The following is a 23,265-nucleotide window of genomic DNA, read 5'->3' on the forward strand; positions in this document are numbered from 1 at the left end:
GGCAACTGCATGAACTGCAGCACGGCAGGCTTCCCTGTCCTTCACTATCTCCCGGAGTTTGCTCAAACTCATGTTCATTGAGTCAGTGATGCCATCCAACCATCTCATTCTCTGTCACCCCCTTCTCCTCTTGCTTTCAATCTTTCCCAGCATTAGGGTCTTTTCCAATGAATGGTCTCTTCACATTAAGTGGCCAAAGTACTGGAGCTTCAGCTTCAGCATCAGTCCTTCCAGTGAATATTCAGGCTTGATTTCCTTTAGAATAGACTGGATCCATCTCCTTGCTGTCCAAGGGACTCTCGAGCGCCTTCTCCAGCACCACAATTCAAAGCTGTTTTAAATAACCCTCAAAACCCTTACCCCTCACTCTGAAATAAAAACTGTCAATTTTTTGTCTGTCAGCACAGTCATCTTCCAGAAAATGACAGAAGCTTTACTGTCAAGGGTGAACTTGACTGAACATCGTACCTGCAGACCAAGTTTGTCTTGTGTCTTTTGTGGCTATGACAGGTGCAGTGTCTTTTTTTTAAAGTGACCTCACGTTTCCATATGCCTATCTATTGTCCTGGACGAGATGGGTAATTTTTGAGTGCTGTGCTAAATTGCTTCAGTTGTGTCTGACTCTTTGTGACCCTATGGACTATAGCCTGCCAGGTTCCTCTGTCCATGCAATTCTTCAGGCAAGAATACTGGAATGGGTTGTCATTCCATTCTCCAGAGGATCTTCCCAACCCAGGGATCTAACCTGTATCTCTTTTGTCTCCTGCATTGGCAGGCAGGTTCTTTACCTCTAGCACCACCTGGGAAGCCCTGAAAGTGAAAAGTGAAAGTCGCTCAGTCATGTCTGACTCTTTGTAATCCCATGGACTGTACAGTCCATGGAATTCTCTAGGCCAGAACACCGGAGTGGATTGCCTTTCCCTTCTCCAGGGGATCTTCCCAATCCAGGTATTGAACCCAGGTCTCCTGCATTGCAAGCAGATACTTTACCAGTTGAGCTACAAGGGAAGCCCTGTGGAGGGTCAAATCTTGCCCCTAGAGTGTTTTAGGGTCAGATTCCAACCTTCAGGTTATTTGACACGTTGATGGAAATGGTCGCCCCCTTAACTTCAACCTGCATTATGATCACTTTTAGTGTTTGTTCTAGAACTCAGGGTGAAGTAGTTCCAAGGACACATAGCTCAATTGTTTAACATCTTATTTTTGACAATACACATTGTTTCTATTTGTGCTTGTATATTGCTTTGATTTGTACTTTGAATTATTTGGTCAGAATGATATGATTCTGTTCATCTCTTTATTGTATTACAATAGCTCTTAACAACACTGAATCCATTGAATTAAGGGGGTAAAAAATGAAGATAAAAAAGCAGGGTACGTTGAGCTATTTCAAATCCTGAAAGATGATGCTGTGAAAGTGCTACACTCAATATGCCAGAAAATTTGGAAAACTCAGCAGGGGCCACAGGACTGGAAAAGGTCAGTTTTCATTCCAATCCCAAATAAAGGCAATGCCAAAGAATGCTCAAACTACTGCACAATTGCACTCATCTCACATGCTAGTAAAGTAATGCTCAAAATTCTCCAAGCCAGGCTTCAGTAATACATGAACCGTGAGCTTCCAGATGTTCAAGCTGGTTTTAGAAAAGGCAGAGGAACCAGAGATCAAATTGCCAACATCCGCTGGATCATCGAAAAAGCAAAAGAGTTCCAGAAAAACCTCTATTTCTGTTTTATTGACTATGCCAAAGCCTTTGACTGTGTGAATCACAATAAACTGTGGAAAATTCTGAAAGAGATGGGAATACCAGACCACCTGACCTGCCTCTTGAGAAACCTATATGCAGGTCAGGAAGCAACAATTAGAACTGGACATGGAACAACAGACTGGTTCCAAATAGGACAAGGAGTTTGTCAAGGCTGTATATTGTCACCCTGCTTATTTAACTTATATGCAGGGTACATCATGAGAAATGCTGGGCTGGATGAAGCACAAGCTGGAATCAAGATTGCCAGGAGAAATATCAATAACTTCAGATATGCAGATGACGCTACCCTTATGGCAGAAAGTGAAGAAGAACTAAAGAGCCTCTGATGAAAGTGAAAGAGGGGAGTGAAAAAGTTGGCTTAAAGCTTAACATTCAGAAAACTAAGATCATGGCATCCGGTCCCATCACTTCATGGGAAATAGATGGGAAACAGTGGAAACAGTGTCAGACTTTATTTTTTTGGGCTCTAAAATCACTGCAGATGGTGATTGCAGCCATGAAATTAAAAGACGCTTACTCCTTGGAAGGAAAGTTATGACCAACCTAGATAGCATATTCAAAAGCAGAGATATTACTTTGCCAACAAAGGTCCATTTAGTCAAGACTATGGTTTTTCCAGTGGTCACATATGGATGTGAGAGTTGGACTGTGAAGAAAGCTGAGTGCTGAAGAATTGATGCTTTTGAACTGTGGTATTGGAGAAGGCTCTTGAGAGTCCCTTGGGCTGCAAGAAGATCCAAGCAGTCCATCCTAAAGGAGATCAGTCCAGGGTGTAAATTGGAAGGACTGATGCTGAAGCTGAAACTCCAGTACTTTGGCCACCTCATGCGAAGAGCTGACTCATTGGAAAAGACCCTGATGCTGGGAGGGATTGGGGGCAGGAGGAGAAGGGGACGACAGAAGATGACACGGCTGGATGGCATCACCAACTTGACAGACATGAGTTTGGGTAGAGTCCGGGAGTTGGTGATGGACAGGGAGGCCTGGAGTGCTGTGATTCATGGGGTCACAAGGGATTGGACATGACTGAGCGACTGAACTGACTGAACTGAACTGAACCTCCCAGGATCACATCTGGAGAATGGCTAGTATAATGACTCCCTCAGAGTCAGGAGGGAAAGCAAGCTTGACTGAGGTACCCATTCTATTCCCAGTTTGCTTAGTAGCTGGTGATTGGAAGACATTCTGCAATAGAGTTAAAAAAAAAAAAAAGAAGAAGAAGAAGAAGAGTAGAATGTAGAATACAGGAAGAAATTAATGAGGGAAAATGTGTTAAATTTTATTAAAGAGACAAGTAGATATTCACTTACAAGTTTAGCAAAAAGAAATTGAAATAGATTCATAGAAGCTAATTTTGATGAACAGTGGTTACTTTCCACCCCTGCTTACCAATGGGTTCTGTTCCAAGGGCGTCTTCATAAGCTACTTGGAATGTGAAAGGCTATTTCCTGTTAAGAGTTGGGGCTGTCGTCCAGACCACATAAGCCCATTTAATCTGTGTATATCAGAAATACAAGATAAAGAGTTGAATAAATTCTAGTGAAATATATAACAACCACTGGACACATCTGTGTTAAACACCCACTCTGTGCCTGATTATGGTGACAGGTACTTTTCTGTGGTTGATGCTTTGAGGGTTCCAATTCTTCCCACTATAGTTGGATGTGGCTAATTAATTACTGCTTTCATTTAATAAATATTTATCGAGCAGCTGCTGTTAGTCTGACACTACACTAGCTTGGCTGTGAGGATGCAAAGAGAGGGACTCTGCTCCCACTTTTAAAGAGCTGCCTCTCTAGAGGTGACGTGTACAAGTACATGGAGAATGTTAAATTGTTTTGGTAAAATGTTTTGACTGGGGTAAGCGCTGACAGGAGGAGGAGCAAGAATAAGGGAAAGAAACCCAAGCTCAGGTTTGTGTTTTGGAAAAGGGAGGGGAGAACAGATCCTAAAGAAGTTTAAGCATTTTGAAGAATGATGTTAAAATTAGGAGTTTGGTATTGACATACCCACTTCTATATATAAAATGAGCGTCCCTGGCAGCTTGGTGTAGAGAATCCACTTGTAATGCAAGAGACGTGAAGACATGGGTGCAATCCTTGGATCAGGAAGATCCCTTGATCTACAGGAGGAAATGGCAACCCACTCCAGTAATCTTGCCTGAAAAATCCTGTGGACAGAAGAGACTGTTAGGCTATAGTCCATGGGGTACCAAAAGAGTCAGACAGAACTGAGCAACTAAACAAGAACAACAATATATGAACTAGATAACCAACAAGGACCTACTGTATAGCACAGGAAACTGTACTCAGTATTTTGTAATAATCTATAAGGGAAAAGAATCTGAAAAGGAATATGTATAGATATATGGGCTCCCCAGGTGGCTCAGATGGTAAAGAATCTGCCTGCAATGCAGGAGACCAGGGTTTGATCCCTGGGTCAGGAAGATCCCCTGGAGAAGGACATGGCATCCCATTCCAGTATTCTTGCCTGGACAAGAATGGACAGAGGAGCCTGATGGGCTACAGTTCACGGGGCCACAAAGAGTTGGACACGACTGAATGACTAACACTTTCATATATATATACATATATATATTGTCATATATATGTATGACTGGATCATTTTGCTGTACACATGAAGCTAACACAACATTGTAAATCAGCTTTACTCCAATAAAAAATTGTGAATGGGAATAGAGGGAGCAGAGGTCATTCTGCACACAGAAACATGAGGATGGGAATAAAGGATAAAGGTTGGGAGTAGGTGGGTGCAGGATGGCCATGGTGGGGGTTGTAGTGAGACCCCGGCTGGAGGCTGGTGTTGAATGCATAAATGAAGAGCTTGGGAGGGAATGGAGGAACTGATTTTGCCAGTCGCCGTTCTGGACGTGGCAGTTGAAGCTGTGGGTGGTCTGAGATTAGCAGGTCCAGCATGTGGACTGAGCCAAGTGCTCAAGGCAGAACCCTTCAGAGCACTGGCACCAAGAGATGAGCAGGGAGGCTGCAGGGAAGCATGAGGCTGCCTTGCTGTGGAAGATCAAGGGAATAGCCTCCTCCGTGGTATCACATTTCATGTGTGGATCAATAGGTAGGACTCAAAAGCAGCAACCTCGGAGTGCATCATCAGCGGACAAGTCACTGCATTTCTTCGACATCTTTGCCTTTGAGCTGCAAGAGCAGGTCTCAGGTGCCCTGAGAACCCTGGTTTCCACATTAAGTGATTTTCAGCAGCATGGGCTTCTGACCCCTTCAGCTTAATTGTGGCAGGAACTCAGTTCACAAGGTCCTTTTACTTTTCTCATGTTTCAGTTCAGTTCAGTTGCTCAATCGTGTCTGACTCTTTGTGACCCCATGGACTGCAGCACGCCAGGCTTCCTTGTTCATCACCAACTCCAGGAGCTTGTTCAAATTCATGTCCATAGCGTCAGTGATGCCATACAACCATCTCATCCTCTGTCATCACCTTCTCCTCATGCCTTCAATCTTTCCCAGCATCAGGTCCTTTCCAAAGAGTCAGTTCTTTGCATCAGGTGGCCAAAGTGTTGGAGTTTCAGCTTCAGCATCAGTCCTTCTAATGGATATTCAGGACTGATATCCTTTAAGATGAACTGGTTTGATCTTCTTGCAGTCCAAGGGACTCTCGAGAATCTTCTCCAACACCACAGTTCTGGTTCATTCCTGGGTTTCGGTAGATAAGCACTTCTCATGTTTACCTTGTATGTTTATAATTTCTTCAGTTACTCTGTGCTATCTCCAACCCGTAGAGTTATGTTTTATTCTAAAAATGGATTTCTTTAACATCTTAAAAGATTTTAAATATTTGAGATTCTTATATCTAAAAAAAATATTTCTCAATAAATCTTGTGGGGAAAAATTTTGCATAGCTTTTTAAACACCAACATATAATTTGGGATGTCTCTTCTAGAGATCAGACACACAAAATTAACTTTTATCTTAGATTGATATATGCAGTATTTATCCTTGATACAAGTGTACAAACCCTTATTTGGAATCTCCAAATCCAAGACCTTGAAAACCAGAATCTTTTCAAAATATCAGGGATTACTTGAACTGAGATGAGGTTATTTAGAACTTTCACTTATTTATCTTAGAGTGAATATTTGCATGTTTTAATTATTAATGCATCTTATTACAAGATGTTGCCCCAGACCCTACTGGGGTGTTAAATAGATTATGATATGTACACAGTTTTTTCCTTTTTAAAAATCCAAGAGAACATGAATTCTGAAATCTAAGTGCCAAGTGTTCCAGCTGCATGCTTGGCAGTCTTTGAAGTTACTGACCCATCTAGGCTATTTCTGCTTTCTGAGATGAGCCCACTTTTTCTGCCTGCTTTCTGGCCCTCTGAAGGCTTTTGATATCATAGAAGAGAGTTAATGGGATTATAATTGCCAGGTGAGGGCTGGGTCTATTTTTATTTGTCAACTGTGTCTGACATCAGGCCCTGGGACTGGCATCTCATGCTGTTTATTAAGCAGATGGACTTTTTTTCTAAAGCATGTTTTAAAATTATTTATTTGTGACTACACTGGGTCTTTGTTGCTGTGCCCAGGATTTCTCTAGTTGCAGCAAGTGGGGGCTAATTTCTATTTTCAGTGCATGGGCTTCTCATTGTGGTGACTCTAGAGTGTTCAGGCTTCAGTAGTTGCGGTGCGTGGGCTTAGTTGCCCTATGGCATTCAGGATCTTCGCAGACCAGAGATCAAACCCATGTTCCCTGAATTGGCAGATGGATTCTTTAACTACTGGATCACCAGGGAAGTCCTAGCAGATGGACTTTTAAATAAGTGAATTCCTTTCCATTATCTTTCCTTTTCCTCTCCTGATTCCAGGCTTGCCTGTACCTCTGCTCTACAGTCTCTAAACAGAATGAAAGCTGTCTTTACAGGGCACAAGTTTGAATAGTAGCTTCATTCTGTAGGCAGTTCTGATCAGTGGATTTTGCTGTTTGAAGTGCATTTACAGATTCTGAGCCTCATCAGGAAAGAGGGCATAAACAGTTAGTATCCTTGGCTTCGGATATAGGAGGGAAAAGTTGTCTAGGGACACGTACCTGAATTTTGACAATCCCAGCTACTGTGGATAAGCAGAAACTCTTTGGGTCCCACTTTGATCGTGTTTGTCCTTTATCATTTGAGGCCCAGCCTTTCTTTTTTCATGGTTCCCTGGCACCTGGGGAATGAAACACCTGTTATTTGCATATTGCTTTGTATTTACCAAGTAGAATAATGTAATGGAAGGAATATGGGCTTTGGAGGCAGATAGAGCTTACACATTACTTGATTTCTGTGGATCCCAGGAACTTCTTCTGTTGAGTGAGCATATAATGGCTACCTCTGAGCATATTACTCAGTTTTAAATGGGATATTATATATAATATAATGAGTACATTGTTCAGTTCGTTCGCTTAGTTGTCTCTGACTCTTTGCGACCCCATGGACTGCAGCATGCCAAGCCTCCCTGTCCATCACCAACTCCTGGAGTTCACTCAAACTCATGTCCATTGAGTTGATGATGCCATCCAACCATCTCATCCTCTGTCGTCCCCTTCTCCTCTCATCTTCAATCTTTCCCAGCACCAGGGTCTTTTCAAATGAGTCAGCTCTTCTTATCAGGTGGCCAAAGTATTGGAGTTTCAGCTTCAATATCAGTCCTTCCAATGAACATTCAGGACTGATTTCTTTTAGGATGGACTGGTTGGATCTCCTTGCAGTTCAAGGGACTCTCAAGAGTCTTCTCCAACACCACAGTTCAAAAGCATCAATTCTTCAGCACTCAGCTTTCTTTCTAGTTCAACTCTCACATCCATACATAACTACTGGAAAAACCATAGCCTTGACTAGATGGACCTTTGTTGGCAAAGTACTGTCTCTGCTTTTTAATGTGCTGTCTAGGTTGGTCATAGCTTTTCTTCCAAGGAGTAAGCGTCTTTTAATTTCATGGCTGCAATCACCATCTGCAGTGATTTTGGAGCCCCCAAAAATGAAGTCTGCCACTGTTTCCAGTGTTTTTCCGCCTATTTGCCATGAAGTGATGGGACTGGATGCCATGACCTTAGTTTTCTGAATGTTGAGCTTTAAGCCAACTTATTCACTCTCCTTTTTCACTTTCATCAAGAGGCTCTTTAATTCTTCTTCACTTTCTGCCATAAGGGTGGGGTCATCTGCATATCTGAGGTTATTGATATTTCTCCTGGCAATCTTGATTCCAGCTTGTGCTTCCTCCAGCCCAGGTTTTCTCATGATGTACTCTGCATATAAGTTAAATAAGCAGGGTGACAATATGCAGCCTTGATGTACTCCTTTTCCTATTTGGAACCAGTCTGTTTTCCATGTCCAGCTCTAACTGTTGCTTCCTGACCTGCATACAGGTTTCTCAAGAGGCAGGTCAGATGGTCTGGTATTCCCATCTCTTTCAGAATTTTCCACAGTTTATTGTGATCCACACAGTCAAAGGCTTTGGCATAGTCAATAAAGCAGAAGTAGATATTTCTCTGGAACTCTCTTGCTTTTTAGATGATTCAGCGGATGTTGGCAATTTGATCTCTGGTTCCTCTGCCTTTTCTAAAACCAGGTTGAATATCTGGAAGTTCACGGTTCACTTATTGCTGAAGCCTGGCTTGGAGAATTTTAAGCATTACTTTGCTACTGTGTGAGATGAGTGCAATAGTGTGGTAGTTTAAGCATTCTTTGGCATTGCCTTTCTTTGGGATTGGAATGAAAACTGACCATTTCCAGTCCTGTGGCCACTGCTGAGTTTTCCAAATTTGCTGGCATATTGAGTGCAGCACTTTCACAGCATCATCTTTTAGGATTTGAAATAGCTCAACTGGAATTCCATCACCTCCACTAGTTTTGTTCATAATGATGCTTCCTAAGGCCCACTTGACTTCACATTCCAGGAATGTGAAGTCACATTGTGGCTCTGGGTGAGTGATCACACCATTGTGATTTTCTGGATCGTGAAGATATTATTTGTACGGTTTTTCTGTGTATTCTTGCCACCTCTTCTTAATATCTTCTGCTTCTGTTAGGTCCATACCATTTCTGTCCTTTACCGAGCCCATCTTTGCATGAAATGTTCCCTTGTTATCTCTAATTTTCTTGAGGAGATCTCTAGTCTTCCCCGTTCTGTTGTTTTCCGCTATTTCTTTGCACTGATCACTGAGGAAGGCTTTCTTATCTCTCCTTGATATTCTTTGGAACTCTGCATTCAAATGCGTATATCTTTCCTTTTCTCCTTTGTTTTTGTGGTTTAGTAAATTTTGCTTTTAGAGTCCTTTGCCTACAAATGATTGCTCTTTTTTTTTAAATTTTTTAATTTAATTTAATTTAATTTTTTTAATTTTATTTTATTTTTAAACTTTAAAATACTGTATTAGTTTTGCCAAATATCGAAATGAATCCACCACAGGTATACCCGCGTTCCCCATCCTGAACCCTCTTCCCTCCTCCCTCCCCTAATGATTGCTCTTGTTCCTCACCAAAACCTTAAAAAAGGGGAAGGCAGGGATCATTATTTTCATATGAAGAACTGAAGCCTCAGAAAAGTCAAGTAACAAAGGACAAGTCACACAGCTAACATGTGGCAGGATCAAGGCTAAAACCTGTCTTTTGATTCTAAATTCTTTGGCTTTTCACTTCCTATCTTCATAAGTGAAGGAAAATATTTCTGAACATAAAGTGAATTTTGGATGGAGCTGAGTTCAGTTCAGCCAGTGCTTTCAGGATGCTGACAGAGTCAAGGGCACCGAGCTCCATCTTGGGGCTGTAAAGGCCTATCATGGACTCTGCTTCCAGAGAATCATGGTATTTAAGGGACAAAACATGGGGCAGCTTTGTCAGTATGAAATAAATGCTGTGGAATCAGAGAGCAGTTGTGGTATTTGGGGCCCTAGTTGTGGTATTTGTGGTATTTGGTTGCTTTAAACTGTGTTTGTACTCAGATGCTCAGTGGTTTCTGACTCTTAAAGTATCACAAATTTCTTTTAAACTGAGAGAACCCTAACAGGTTAGCTTACTCACATTAGCTGTGCTGTAAATGTGTTTGGGTTCAGCGGATACATCAGCTGTGTGGGAGGAATCAAGGATATAATTCAGCAGGGGAAATAAGGCATAAGTGAATAAAATGTTAATAAAGATTTTAAAATAGTTAGTCAAGCTAGAAGACATATCACAGAGCAGTACATACTTATTTGCTTAATGAATTATGTAGACAGCATTTCTTGTAGAAATTCAGAGAAGAGAGCGATATAAAGTTCCTTGGCCAAGATTTTATAATTCTGTATTGTCAGGGGAAAGTCTAAAATAGAGATCTCTTAACTCTCACCTGTAATACTCTTTGCACTTGACTACACCAGTCAGAATCCTTTTGGGTGCAAGTGACAGAAATTAAATCAAAAGGGGCTCAAGTGTGCATGCTCGTGTGCATGCACGTGTGCACACACACACACATACACACACACTAGAGTTTTTTAGTTCACAGAAGTGAAAAGCCCAGTGAATTGTGCTTCCAAATGAAAACGATTGGCTCTACTTCACAGGGGGTCTTAGTATTTAGAATCCAAAATTCTTGATTCTACTGTTTTTTGTGCTGGTTTTTTTCTCAGGCAGACTGTCTCCTAGGTGATGGCAGATACAGGCCTATATCCTACTACCTTAACCTCAGCTGCAGGAGTGTGTGTGTGTGTTTAGTGGCTCAGTTGTGTCCAACTCTTTGTGACCCCATGGACTGCAGCCTACCAGGCTCCTCTGTCCATAGAATTTTTCAGACAAGAATATTGGAGTGGGTTGCCATTTCCTACTCCAGGGAATCTTCCTGACCCAGGGGTCGAACCTACCACTGTGCCACCTGGGAAGCTTTTTTTAATATCTCCAGTAGAGTTCTAGGGCTTCTCTGGTGGCTCAGATGGTAAAGAATCTGCATGCAATGCAGGAGACCTAGGTTCAACCCCTGGGTTGAACCCCTGGGTTGGGAAGATTCCTTGGAGAAGGGAATGGCTACCCACTCCAGTATTCTTGCCTAGATAATTCCATGGATAGAGGAACTGGGCAGGCTACAATGCATAGGGTCACAAAGAGTTGGACATGATTGAGTGACTAATGCATACACATTGCAAAGTTCTGAGGTTAGCTCTCATTGCCAGTGTCTGAGTTATTTGCCTACTCAAACCTCATGGAGGCATGTTTTCATAAAAGAAAACCAGATGTCTTTCCTGAGAGAGAAAGATTCTGAAATGTCAAAATTAACATCTGTATATTGTAACACATATGTAAAACTTCAGTTCAGTTCAGTTCAGTCACTCAGTCGTGTCTGACTTTTTGCGACCCCATGAATCGCAGCACACCAGGCCTCCCTGTCCATCACCAACTCCTGGAGTTCACTCAAACTCATGTCCGTTGAGTTGGTGATGCCATCCAGCCATCTCATTCTCTGTCATCCCCTTCTCCTGCCCCCAATCCCTCCTAGCATCAGGGTCTTTTCCAATGAGTCAACTCTTCGCATGAGGTGGCCAAAGTACTGGAGTTTCAGCTTTAGCATCAGCCCTTCCAAAGAATACCCAGGACTGATCTCCTTCAGAATGGACTGGTTGGATCTCCTTGCAGTCCAAGGGACTCTCAAGAGTCTTCTCCAACACCACAGTTCAAAAGCATCAGTTCTTCGGCGCTCAGCTTTCTTCACAGTCTAACTCTCACAGACATCCATGACTACTGGAAAAACCATAGCCTTGACTAGACGGACCTTTGTTGGCAAAGTAATGTCTCTGCTTTTGAATATGCTATCTAGGTTGGTCATAACTTTCCTTCCAAGGAGTAAGCGTCTTTTAATTTCATGGCTGCAATCACCATCTGCAGTGATTTTGGAGTCCAAAAAAATAAAGTCTGACACTGGTTCCACTGTTTCCCCATCTATTTGCTACGAAGTGATGGGACCAGATGCCATGATCTTAGTTTTCTGAATGTTGAGCTTTAAGCCAACATTTTCACTCTCCACTTTTACTTTCATCAAGAGGCTTTTGAGTTCCTCTTCACTTTCTGCCATAAGGGTGGTGTCATCTGTATATCTGGGGTTATTAATATTTCTCCCGGGAATCTTGATTCCAGCTTGTGCTTCTTCCAGCCCAGCATTTCTCATGATGTACTCTGCATATAAATTAAATAAGCAGGGTGACAATATACAGCCTTGACGTACTTTTCCTATTTGGAACCAGTCTGTTGTAAAACTTGGGACACTTAAAAAAATTTAAAAGAACCTAAGTCTTTGTGTATTTACCCACATAGTAATTTCAGGTGCTCTTCATTTCTTTGTGTAGATGCAGATTTATGTCTAGTATCATTTTTCTTCTGTTTGAAGGACTTTTTAACTTTTTTTTTTTTTGCCACTTAGATTCTTTCTGAAGTCTTTATTTTGCCTTGTATTTTGAAAGATATTTTCTCTAGGTCTAGAATACTTTCAGCTTTTTCTTCTAGCACTTTAAAAATATTTTTTCACTGTGAGATTTCACAATGAGAAGTCTCCTAACATTCTTGTCTACATTTCTCTGTTCATAGTGTCTTTTTTCCCCCTCTATTTAAAAAAAAATCAGTAGACTACTTTCCCAGAGCAGTTTTAGGTTTACAGAAAAATTAAGTAAAAAGTATGAAAAGTTCCCAAATACTCTCCTCCAGCCTTGTTTCTCCTGTTATTTATCTTAGATTGTTGTGGTACTTTCGTTATAATTGATGAAGCAGTATTGATACATTATTGTTGACTAGTTCATAGTCTATATTAGGGTTCATTGTGTTGTTTTGTTTCTGACCATCTCCAACTGGTTTTTTGGAGAAGGCAATGGCAACCTACTCCAGTAGTCTTGCCTGGAAAATCCCATGGACAGAGGAGCCTGGTAGGCTGCAGTCCATGGGGTGGGTCGAGAAGAGTCGGGCAGGACTGAGCAACTTCACTTTCACTTTTCACTTTCATGCATTGGAGAAGGAAATGGCAACCCACTCCAGTATTCTTGCCTGGAAAATTCCAGGGACAGAGGAGCCTAGTGGGCTGCCATCTATGGGGTCGAACAGAGTCGGACACGACTGAAGCGACTTAGCAGACCAACTGGTTTTTAGCAATTTGGTTATGATTTGCCTTAGTGTAGTTTTCCCATATTTCTTGGACTTAGGATGTTTTCTACGTCTTGAATTGGTGGGTTTATAATTTGCATCAAATATGGAAAAGTTTGGCCGTGATTTCTTCACATATTTTTCCTGCTCCCCTCTCTCCTTCAGGGTCATCAATTATATATATTTTGCTAAGTCACTTCAGTCGTGTCCGACTCTGTGCAACCCCATAGACTGCAGCCCACCAGGCTCCCCCGTCCCTGGGATTCTCCAGGCAAGAACACTGGAGTGGGTTGCCATTTCCTTTTCCAATGCATGAAGGTGAAAAGTGAAAATGAAGTCACTCAGTCGTGTCTGACTCTTAGCAACCCCATGGACTGCAGCCTACCAGGCTCCTCCCTCCATGGGATTTTCCAGGTAAGAGTACTGGAGTGGGGTGCCATTGCCTTCTCTGATATATATTTTATGCTACCTCAAATTGTGCCACTGCTACTGACACTCTATTCATCTTTGCCCAATGATTATATTTCTCAGTGTTTCATTTTGAATTGCTTTTACCGTTTTCAAGCTCACTACTCTTTTCTTCTTTATTGTCCAATTCTGTGATTAATCCCAATCAGTGTTAGTTTTTTCATTTTAGTGTAGTTCTCAGCTTCAAAATTTTCATTTGACTCTCTACTTATTGTGTTCGTAATGTCTTCTAACTTCTTGAATACATGGAATACAGTGATAGTCACTGTTTTAATGTCCTTGGCTAAGAATTGCCTATGTTTTCTATTATCTGTGTCATTTCTTATTCCATTTCAATTGATTGACTTTCCCCCTCATTACACACAATATCTTTCTGCTTCTCAATGTGCCTAGAAAGTTTTGATTGAATGTCATACATCATGAATTTTATCTTGTTGCATGTTGGATATAGAAATATTCTTAAGTGTTGCTCTGAGTTGTGGTTAAACAATTTGAAAACTGCTTGATCCTTTTAGGTCTTTGTTTTAAGCCTTTTTAGGTAGGACCTAAGTAATGTTTGATCTAGATTTAATTGTTCTTCCCCACTGAGCCAAAACCCTTCTGAGTGGTTTACTCAATGCCACATCAATTATAAGATTTTCTACTCTAGCTAGTTGGACCAGAGCACTATTCTTGACTCTGGGTGAGTTCAAGGGACTGTTTCCTGACCAGTTTGAGTGGTTCTTTCCATAGTTTGCTCACTTACCAGTTTTCAGCTGAAAACTCAAGTATGGCAGATCTCTAGATTTCTCTCTCTTTTTAGCTCTCCTCTTTAATACTGTTTCCTGAGCTTTCATATTGTGGCACCCCTGGCTTCTTAGCTTTATCACCTCAAATCAGGGAGACCACCAACCTTGCCTGGGTTCCCCTTCCCTAGACAATGGCTTCAAAACATTCTCTGTGTAATCAGCTTGGACTATCATAGGACTTACTTGCTTATATCTCATCTCTTAGGAATTGCTATTTTTTATTGCCTTTGTTTAGTATTTTTCGAGCCATGAGTTATGGCCAGGTTTTTAGTTGTTTCATGTGAGAGAGCAGACTTAGTATTTGTTTTTCTGTCTTGATCAGAGGCAGAGATCTCCTTAATGAACTCTTAATTTAAAATTGACCTCAATTCTTTTTTTTTTAACTTAGTTTGATCTTTTGGAATTTTATTCCTTGTTTTCCAAGTTTTACATAGTCTCTGAAAGTGAAAGCGTTAGTCATGTCCGACTCTTTGTGACCCCATGGACTATAGCCCACCAGGCTCCTCTGTCCATGGAATTTTCTAGGCAAGAATACTGAAGTGGGTTGCCATTCCCTTCTCCAGGAGATATTTCTGACCCAAGGATGGAACCTGAATCTCCTGCATTGCAGGAGAATTCTTCACCATCTGAGCAACCTGGTATAGTCTGTAAGGAATGTTAAAGTTTATCTTTGAGTGTGATGAATGGTAGATTATCTATTTCAGGTTGACAATGTTTCTTTTTATTCCTAGTATCTGAAGAGTTTTTTTTTTTAATCGCAAAAACTCTTGAAAGTGTTGAAATTTACTTAATGATTTTATACATCTATTGAGATGATTATATTAGCGTGATTATTTATACTTTAGATAATTTCCAAGTATTTAAACGTCTCTCAATTTTTATTTTCAGTGCATTTTTAAAAATACATTTCAATTTTGTTTGCTGCTCTTTAGGATGTTTATAACTAGGATCATCAGAAATTGAGTTACTATATAAATTACCTTCTTTGATTTCATAAATGATATGGGTTTTCCCTTCTAGAATAGCTTATATAAAAGAGCAAGTTACCTTCCTTTGAAGGCTAGAAAAAGTCATATAAATCCATCTGCATGTGATATGTCCCTTTTGAATTGTTTTTCTACATTTTACTTTTTTTAGTGGTTATTGGTCTATGTGTTTTCTATTTTTTCTTTTCAAAAAACATTTAAATCTTTTTTCTCTTGTGATTCTTAAATGCCCACAGTGTCTATAGTTATATTTGTCTGAATCAACCTTGTCAATGGTTTATCTTTAAAAGATAGTTTTTATAATATCTTCTGTATTTTTTAGTGTTTTCTTTATAGTTATATATTTTTTTTAATATTTGCTTTCTTCTTTTCTATTTCTTCTGTGTAGTTTGGTTTAATCTGTTGATCAATAATACCTTGAGTTGACATTTCTATCATATTAATTTTTTCATCTTTTTCCTGACTCATAATATATACTCTAAATTAATCCATAAATTTTCTTTAAGTACCACTTTAACTATATCCCACAAGTATATGATATGTGATGTGTTCATTATTTTTTAGTTATTAATATTTTATCATTCCAATTAGGGTTTCTTTTTTTGACCCATCAATTATTTAAAATTGTGGTTTCTGGTTTCCAGAAGCATTTTTATAATTTAAAAAAGTCTTGTTTTATTTCTAACTGCATTGAAATTAAAATGTGGTCTAACTGTATTTTTGAAGCTTCTTTTGTGGCCTGATACATGGCTGATTTTTATAACTCTTCCACATATGCTTACGATTACTATATATTCTTAGATTGTTTTGCATTTCACCTCATGCTAGTTTAATGCCTCTTATGTATTATCTTCTGTGTGTTTGTGGGTGAGCTCATCTTCAGAAGGCATTTGTTTTTGAATGTGGTGATGGATATAATCCCCTGTACTTTTGCTTATGGAAGTGAACAATTTTGTACTTGCCTCTGTTAGTACAAAATCTCTTGGATTTGCTTAGTAATTTCTTGCTTTCAGATTTCTGCCCTGCATTGATATTATACTTCTGTAAGAGGTAAAGACTTGATGTTTTTATTTCTCACAGGATAATTTTTTTTTCCATTCACAGCTTCAAACAAATAGCAAGCTTTCTTCCCACTTCTCTAAGTACAAACCGTTAGATGAAATTTTACTAGTCCTCTTTTCAAAGAAAGGGGCAGCATTTTTTAAAGAGTAATAGTCTTTTTTTTTTTTTGCTTCCTTAGTCACTTTTATTTTTTTAATTTATTTATTTTAACTGGAAGCTAATTACTTTACAATATTATAGTGGTTTTGCCATACATTGACATGAATCAGCCATGGGTGTAAATGAAGAATAGAAGTCTTATGCTGAGGTGCTGAATCCAGCCTTGCATGATCCCAAGGCTATTCATATCTGAGATATCAGTCTGTGACCTGCAAACAAGTTGGCTACCCCTCTGGGCTAATACCAGGTGTCTTTCTAATTTTATCGGCATTTCTGTGAGTTTGTAGTACAAGAGGTTCTGTATGGCCTCAGGCTTCTGAATAGCAAGAACAAAAAGCTGGTCTAATTTTTAAGGAGGAGTAAACTGAGGTTTATTGATGACCCAAGATTATTCAACTGGAAATTGTCAGAGCTAGGATTAAAACCTGTGCATGCTCTGCTTCTTCTTGGCATTCTTCCTCCCTTTGGCTTTTATATGGTATTTGTGATAGTTAATTTTATATATCAACTTGACTGGGCCATGAGGTAACAAGATTGTTAGTCAAATATTCTGAGTGTGTCTGGGCGGATGTTTGTGATGAGGTTAACATTTGAATTACTAGGAACAAAGCTAGTGGAGGTGATTGAATTCCAGCTGAGCTATTTCAAATCCTAAAAGATGATGCCGTGAAAGTGCAGCACTCAATATGTCAGCAAATTTGGAAAACTCAGCAGTGGCCACAGTACTAGAAAATGTCAGTTTTCATCCCAATCCCAAAGAAAGGCAATGCCAAAGAATGTTCAAACTACTTCACAATTGCACTCATCTCACACGCTAGCAAAGTAAGGCTCAAAATTCTCCAAGCCAGGCTTCAACAGTACATGAACTGAGAACTTCCATATGTTCACTCTGGGTTTAGAAAAGGCAGAGGAAACACAGAGATCAATTTACCAACATTTGTTGGATCATAGAAAAAGCAAGAGAGTTCCAGAAAAATATCTACTTCTGCTTTATTTACTATGCCTAAAACTTTGACTATGTGGAACACAACAAACTGTGGAAAATTCTTCAAGAGATGGAAATACCAGACCACCTTACCTGCCTCCTGACAAACCTGTATGCGAGATAAGAAGCAACAGTTAGACTGGACATGGAACAACGGTCTGGTTCCAAATTGGGAAAGGAGCACATCAAGGCTCCTTTGATTTTGACATATTGTCACCTTGATTATTTAACTTATATGCTGAGTACATCATGTGAAATGCTGGGCTGGATGAAGTATAAGCTGGAATCAAGATTGCCAGGAGAAATATCAATAACTTCACATATGCAGAAGACACTACACTTATGGCAGAAAGTGAAGAGGAACTAAAGAGCCTATTGATGAAAGTGAAACAGAAGAGTGAAAAAGCTGGCTTAAAACTCAACATTGAAAACAACTAAGATCATGGCACCGGTCCCATCACTTCATGGGAAATAGATGGGGAAACAGTGGAAACAGTGTCAGACTTTATTTTTCTGGGCTCCAAAATCACTGCAGATGGTGACTGCAGCCATGAAATTAAAAGATGCTTGCTCCTTGGAAGAAAAGCTGTGAAAAGCCTGCTGCTGCTGCTAAGTCGCTTCAGTCATGTCCGACTCTGTGCGACCCCATAGACGGCAGCCCACCAGGCTCCCCCATCCCTGGGATTCTCCAGGCAAGAACACTGGAGTGGGTTGCCATTTCCTTCTCCAATGCATGAAAGTGAAAAGTGAAAGTGAAGTCGTTCAGTCGTGTCCAACTCCTAGCGACCCCATGGACTGCAGCCTACCAGGCTCCTCTGTCCATGGGGTTTTCCAGGCAAGAGTACTGGAGTGGGGTGCCATTGCCTTGAAAAGCCTAGACAGCATTTTAAAAAGCAGAGACATTACTTTACCAGCAAATGTCCATCTAGTCAAGGCTGTGGTTTTTCCAGTAATCATGTATGGATGTGAGAGTTGGATTCTAAAGAAAGCTGAGCACCAAAGAATTGATGCTTTTGAACTGTGGTGTTAGAGAACACTCTTGAGAGTCCCTTGAACTGCAATAATATCAAACCAGTCCATCCTAAAGGAAATCAGTCCTGAATATTCATTGGATGGACGGGTGCTGAAACTGAAGCTCTAATACTTTCACCTCTGATGTGAAGAACTGACTCTTTAGAAAAGACTCTGATGCTGGGAAAGATTGAAGGCAGGAGGAGAAGGGGACAACAGAGGATGAGACAGTTGGATGGCATCACCGACTCGATGGACATGAGTTTGAGCAAGCTTTAGGAGTTGGTGACAGCCAGGGAAGCCTGTTGTGCTGTAGTCCATGGGATCACAAAGAGTCAGACACAACTGAGCGACTGAACTGAACTAACATTTGAACTGGTCAACAGAATAAAGCAGATTGCCCTCCCTAAGGTGGGTGTGCCTTACCTAATCAACTGAAAACCTGAGCAAGGGGGAGCTCTGCCTGCTTGACTCCTTGAGCTGGAACATTGATCTTCTCCTGCCCTCAGACTGGAACTTATACCATTGGCTCTCCTGGTTCTCTCAGTCAGGATGGAATGACTCACTGGCTCTCCCAGGTCTCCAGCTTGCCAACTGCAGTTTTTTGGACTTTTCTGCTTCCATAATTACATGGGAGCCAGTTGTGTGTGTGTGTATGTATTTTTTTTCTACTTTGGTTCTGTTACTCTAGAGAACTCCAACTAATATGGTATTATACTGATTTTAAGTTTATGTGTTTATCAATTACTGAAGCATTTGTTTTATTTCTAATTGTATGTTAGACACTAAGAGGACAGACTAGAGAACAATGAGTTAAGACTGCAATTCTTTGAAGGTGTTAGAGAAGTCACAGCTACAGAAAAACCCACTTAGAAAATGTAAGTAAGAAAAGTCATAGAAGGTAAACTGTTCATGGCAGTTAAGAATATAGAGAGAACAAGGGACATTACTGTACCCAGGGCAGCATTTCTCATTCAGTGGTGCTAGGCTTGTTCAATTGGTTCAGTGTCTGAAAATTGAGGTGTTTTTTTGTGGTACCCTATGAAATTTTAATGCATTTATTTGCATCATTTTATCAGTAGAAACTATAGCTGGACTGTGTAAGCCATGTAATAGTCATAGCCATGAGTATGCATGTGCATGACAAAGCATGTTAAAGAAAGAGGCATGATATGTTGTTGTTATTTAGTCACTAAGTCATGCCTGACTCTTGAGATCTCATGGACTGTAGCCTGCTAGGCTCCTCTGGGATTTCCCAGGCAAGAATACTAGAGTGGGTTGTCATTTCCTTCTGCTGGGGATCTAGACCTAGGGACCAAACCCATGTCTCCTGCATTGGCAGGCAGATTCTTTACTACTAAGCCACCAGGGAAGCCCTGCCACTGCTCCTAAGTCACTTCATAGAAGCATGATAAATGATGTTCATATTTCTTTGTTCATATTCATTTCTGTTATTACCTACTTGTGCTTGTCAGCATATGTGTGATAATAGGCACCCAAAGCATATGGGCATCCAAAGCTGTATGGGAAAAAATGGAACATTTAGAAAATATTCCATTAATTTTTCTGAAAATGGAGAAACATTATTTATTATCTAATTTTCAGGGAGATTATTAGGGGGGCTATTATTATGATATGTGCATACCACCACTGAATATCTGATGTGCAAATTGTATGACTTTTGGAATAGAGCTTTTCTGCTTTTATTTTTCCTCAAAAAGCTGTTACTTAGCTAAGTGAGTATGTTCAGTCTATATTTTTTTCAGTTATCATGATATGTTTGGGTATATTTACTGTGAATTTGGTGCTGAAGACACGGAAATTACCTTATAGAAATTATCACTGTAGCTTGACTGGGCTACAGTTGAGTTTTACCTCAAGATAAAACAACTTTGGAAATTGCCTTAAGGATGATTTGCTGCATGGAATGGGAAGATGAGTGAATAAATTGAACAATTATTATAGAAATCTAGAAACTCAACACCTGCAAAGTACGCGATCTGTTCAGTATCTTTCTCAGCCTTGCTAATATATCCCAAGCCCTTCATTTTAGTATCCATGGCAATGAGATTTTTTTTTTCTTCTTAATCAGAACGTTTGTAAGTTAAAATGTTGATTCACATTTGCTTATAAGGATTCATTCGAGTGAGAGAGAACTATTGGGGGTTGGGTAAAAGAAAGCAAGAACAAGCATTCTGGTTTCATGTTTTCTCTGCATGTGCAGAAATTTAATTATCAGGTCACTTCATTCTCAGCAGAGTAAATTACAGTCCTGGTCATTAATTTGTATGTAAATGCCACCATTGTAGGAAGACAACACAACGCTTGAGTCCTATCAAGAGATGCCCTTGTAGGAGGCATACAAATTATCAGAGCTTAAAAGAGTCGGGCAAGTAAATGATTTAGCACTTACTTTAGTTCAGGTTTGGAGAAGGAAATGGCAACCCACTCCAGTGTTCTTGCCTGGAGAGTCCCAGGGACGGCGGAGCCTGGTGGGCTGCCGTCTATGGGGTCGCAGAGTCGGACACGACTGAAGTGACTTAGCAGCAGCAGCAGCAGCAACTAGTTCAGGTTAGCCCTGTTACAACAATCAAACAGCTTAGAGTAATTGTCAAAGCCAAGTGTTCAGAAAACATTTTTATTTGAGAGACTCCAAAATAGTGAGAAATGAGGACCCAATGAGTACAAATATAGGTCTTACTCAGAATACTACCTGGAGAGAAGGCTTTTTGTAATCTTCCCAGTCAGACCTGTTCTTCCCTAGTGGCTCAGCTGGTAAAGAATCTGCCTGCAATGCAGGAGATCTGGGTTTGATCCCTGGGTTGGGAAGATACTCTGGAGAAGGGAACAGCTACCCACTCCAGTATTCTGGTCTGGAAAATTTCATGGACTGTATCAAAGAATCAGACCCGACTGAGTGATTTTCACTTTCAATGTGTATGTGTGTTAGTCTCTCAGTCATGTCTGACTCTTTGCGACCCCGTGGACTGTAGCCCGCCAGGCTCCTTTGTCCATGGGATTCTCCAGGCAAGACTACTGGAGTGGGTTGCCATTTCCTTCTCCCTCTCAATCCTTTCATGTTGCTTCATTTCTTATCCTGGGTTAGTAGCCTGGAAGGGAAGAGAAATAAGCTTCAATGAGGCTATAGTAGCCCTGGATAGAGGACCATTCACATAGCTAGCTTTACACATTAACTAGCTTTACACATATCTGTCCAGAGATGCCAGGAAAACTGGGGGCTTATTTGGCAAACAGTTGGCTCACGAGAATAAACAGTGAGCTGAATGTGGCAGCAGGGGAATCCAGGCTGTGTCAGCATTATCTGTCTGAAGGGCTCTTTAGGTTTGACTTGAGTTAGTGGCTCCTGACTGTTGCAAATAGGGTCCAGTAACTGGGGACACAGAGGAGTCAGACAAGAACTACATTGTGGCCTACATCTCAAGGTTTATCTAGTAACTCGAATATAAATCAGAAAGCCAGGAGAGTTTCCCAGGAGGACACAGAGGGGATCAGAGAGACATTCCATTTGGTGTGGTCCTCAAACTTCTCTCCTTGGGCTAGAGCAGAAGGACAAGTGCTAGATTTCATTGGTTTTGAGTTTTCTCAATTGCCCAGAAATGGCTGGGAATATTTGAGTTGGTAAGGGGAAGACAGAACTTCAGTACCTTGCAGTGGGGGAGAGAGAGAAGGCTGCCATGGTAACCAGCTTTACTTCGATTCACATTTTAAAAGCTTTACCAAGGTGCAATTGATAAACCACACACGTATACAATGTCCAATTTGTCAATTTTGACATTCTGTGAAACCATCACAAGAAGCAAGAAAACGAACATTTTTATCACTCCGATAGTATCCTCATTCTCCTTCGTAATCCATTGTTCTCTGTAACTTCCCCCTTGCCCCCCTCTAGGCAACCACTGATCTATTTTCCGACATAGTGTCCTAGTTTAAATTTTCTAGAATAGTATATAAATGGAATTATGTTATTTGTACTCTTTTGACTTTTTCCCCACTACTCTTAGCTTAATGTTTTTGAGATTCATCCATATTGTTGGAGGTATAAATAGTTCAGCCCTCTTGCTTACTAGTATTCCATTGCATTGATTTGCCATAACTTGTTTAATCCATTTTCCTGTTGCTGAACGTGTGGGTTGCTTCTAGATTTTGGCGTAGTTGGTCCAGTTCAGTTCGGTCGCTCAGTTGTGTCCGACTCTTTGTGATCCCGTGGACTATAGCACGACAGGCTTCCCTGTCCGTCACCAACTCCTCAAGCTTGCTCAAATTCATGTCCATCGAGTCAGTGATGCCATCCAACCATCTCATCCTCTGTCATTCCCTTCTCCTGTCTTCAATCTTTCCCAGCATCATGGTCTTTTCTAAAGAGTCAGTTCTTCACATCAGGTGGGCAAAGTACTGGAGTTTCAGCTTCAGCATCAGTCCATCCAATGAATATTCAGGACTGATTTCCTTTAGGATTGACTGATTGGATCTCCCTGTAGTCCAAGGGACTCTCAAGAGTCTTCTCCAACATCACAGTTCAAAACTATCAATTCTTTGGTGCTCAGCCTTCTTTATGGTCTAACTCTCAAATCCATCCATGACTACTGGAAAAACCATAGCTTTGACTAGGCGTACCTTCGTCAGTGAAGTACTATCTCTGCTTTTGAATATGCTGTCTAGGTTTGTCAGAGCTTTTCTTCCAAGGAGCAAGTGTCTTTCAATTTTATGGCTGCAGTCACCATCTGCAATGATTTTGGAGCCCAAGAAAATAAAGTGTGTCACTGTTTGCATTATTTCCCCATCTAGTTGCCATGAAGTGATGGGACCAGATGCCATGATCTTAGTTTTCTGAATGTTGAGTTTTAAGCCAGCTTTTTCACTCTCCTATTTTACTTTCATCAGGAGGCTCTTTAGTTCCT

At 40.6% G+C, this 23,265-nt stretch overlaps 1 protein-coding gene and 1 non-coding gene across 2 annotated transcripts in view; both read left to right on the forward strand.

The window, feature by feature from the left end:
• Positions 1 to 23,265, forward strand: part of SYT16 (synaptotagmin 16) — a 308,143-nt gene that overhangs the window by 226,501 nt on the left and 58,377 nt on the right. The gene's annotated exons all lie outside the window — the stretch shown is intronic.
• Positions 2,826 to 2,965, forward strand: LOC139185505 (small nucleolar RNA SNORA7). The gene has a single exon (XR_011569086.1). It is a non-coding gene; the product is annotated as a small nucleolar RNA SNORA7 (small nucleolar RNA).

The sequence above is a fragment of the Bos indicus genome, chromosome 10 (genome assembly GCF_029378745.1).
Source record: "Bos indicus isolate NIAB-ARS_2022 breed Sahiwal x Tharparkar chromosome 10, NIAB-ARS_B.indTharparkar_mat_pri_1.0, whole genome shotgun sequence".
Lineage (NCBI taxonomy): Eukaryota > Metazoa > Chordata > Mammalia > Artiodactyla > Bovidae > Bos > Bos indicus.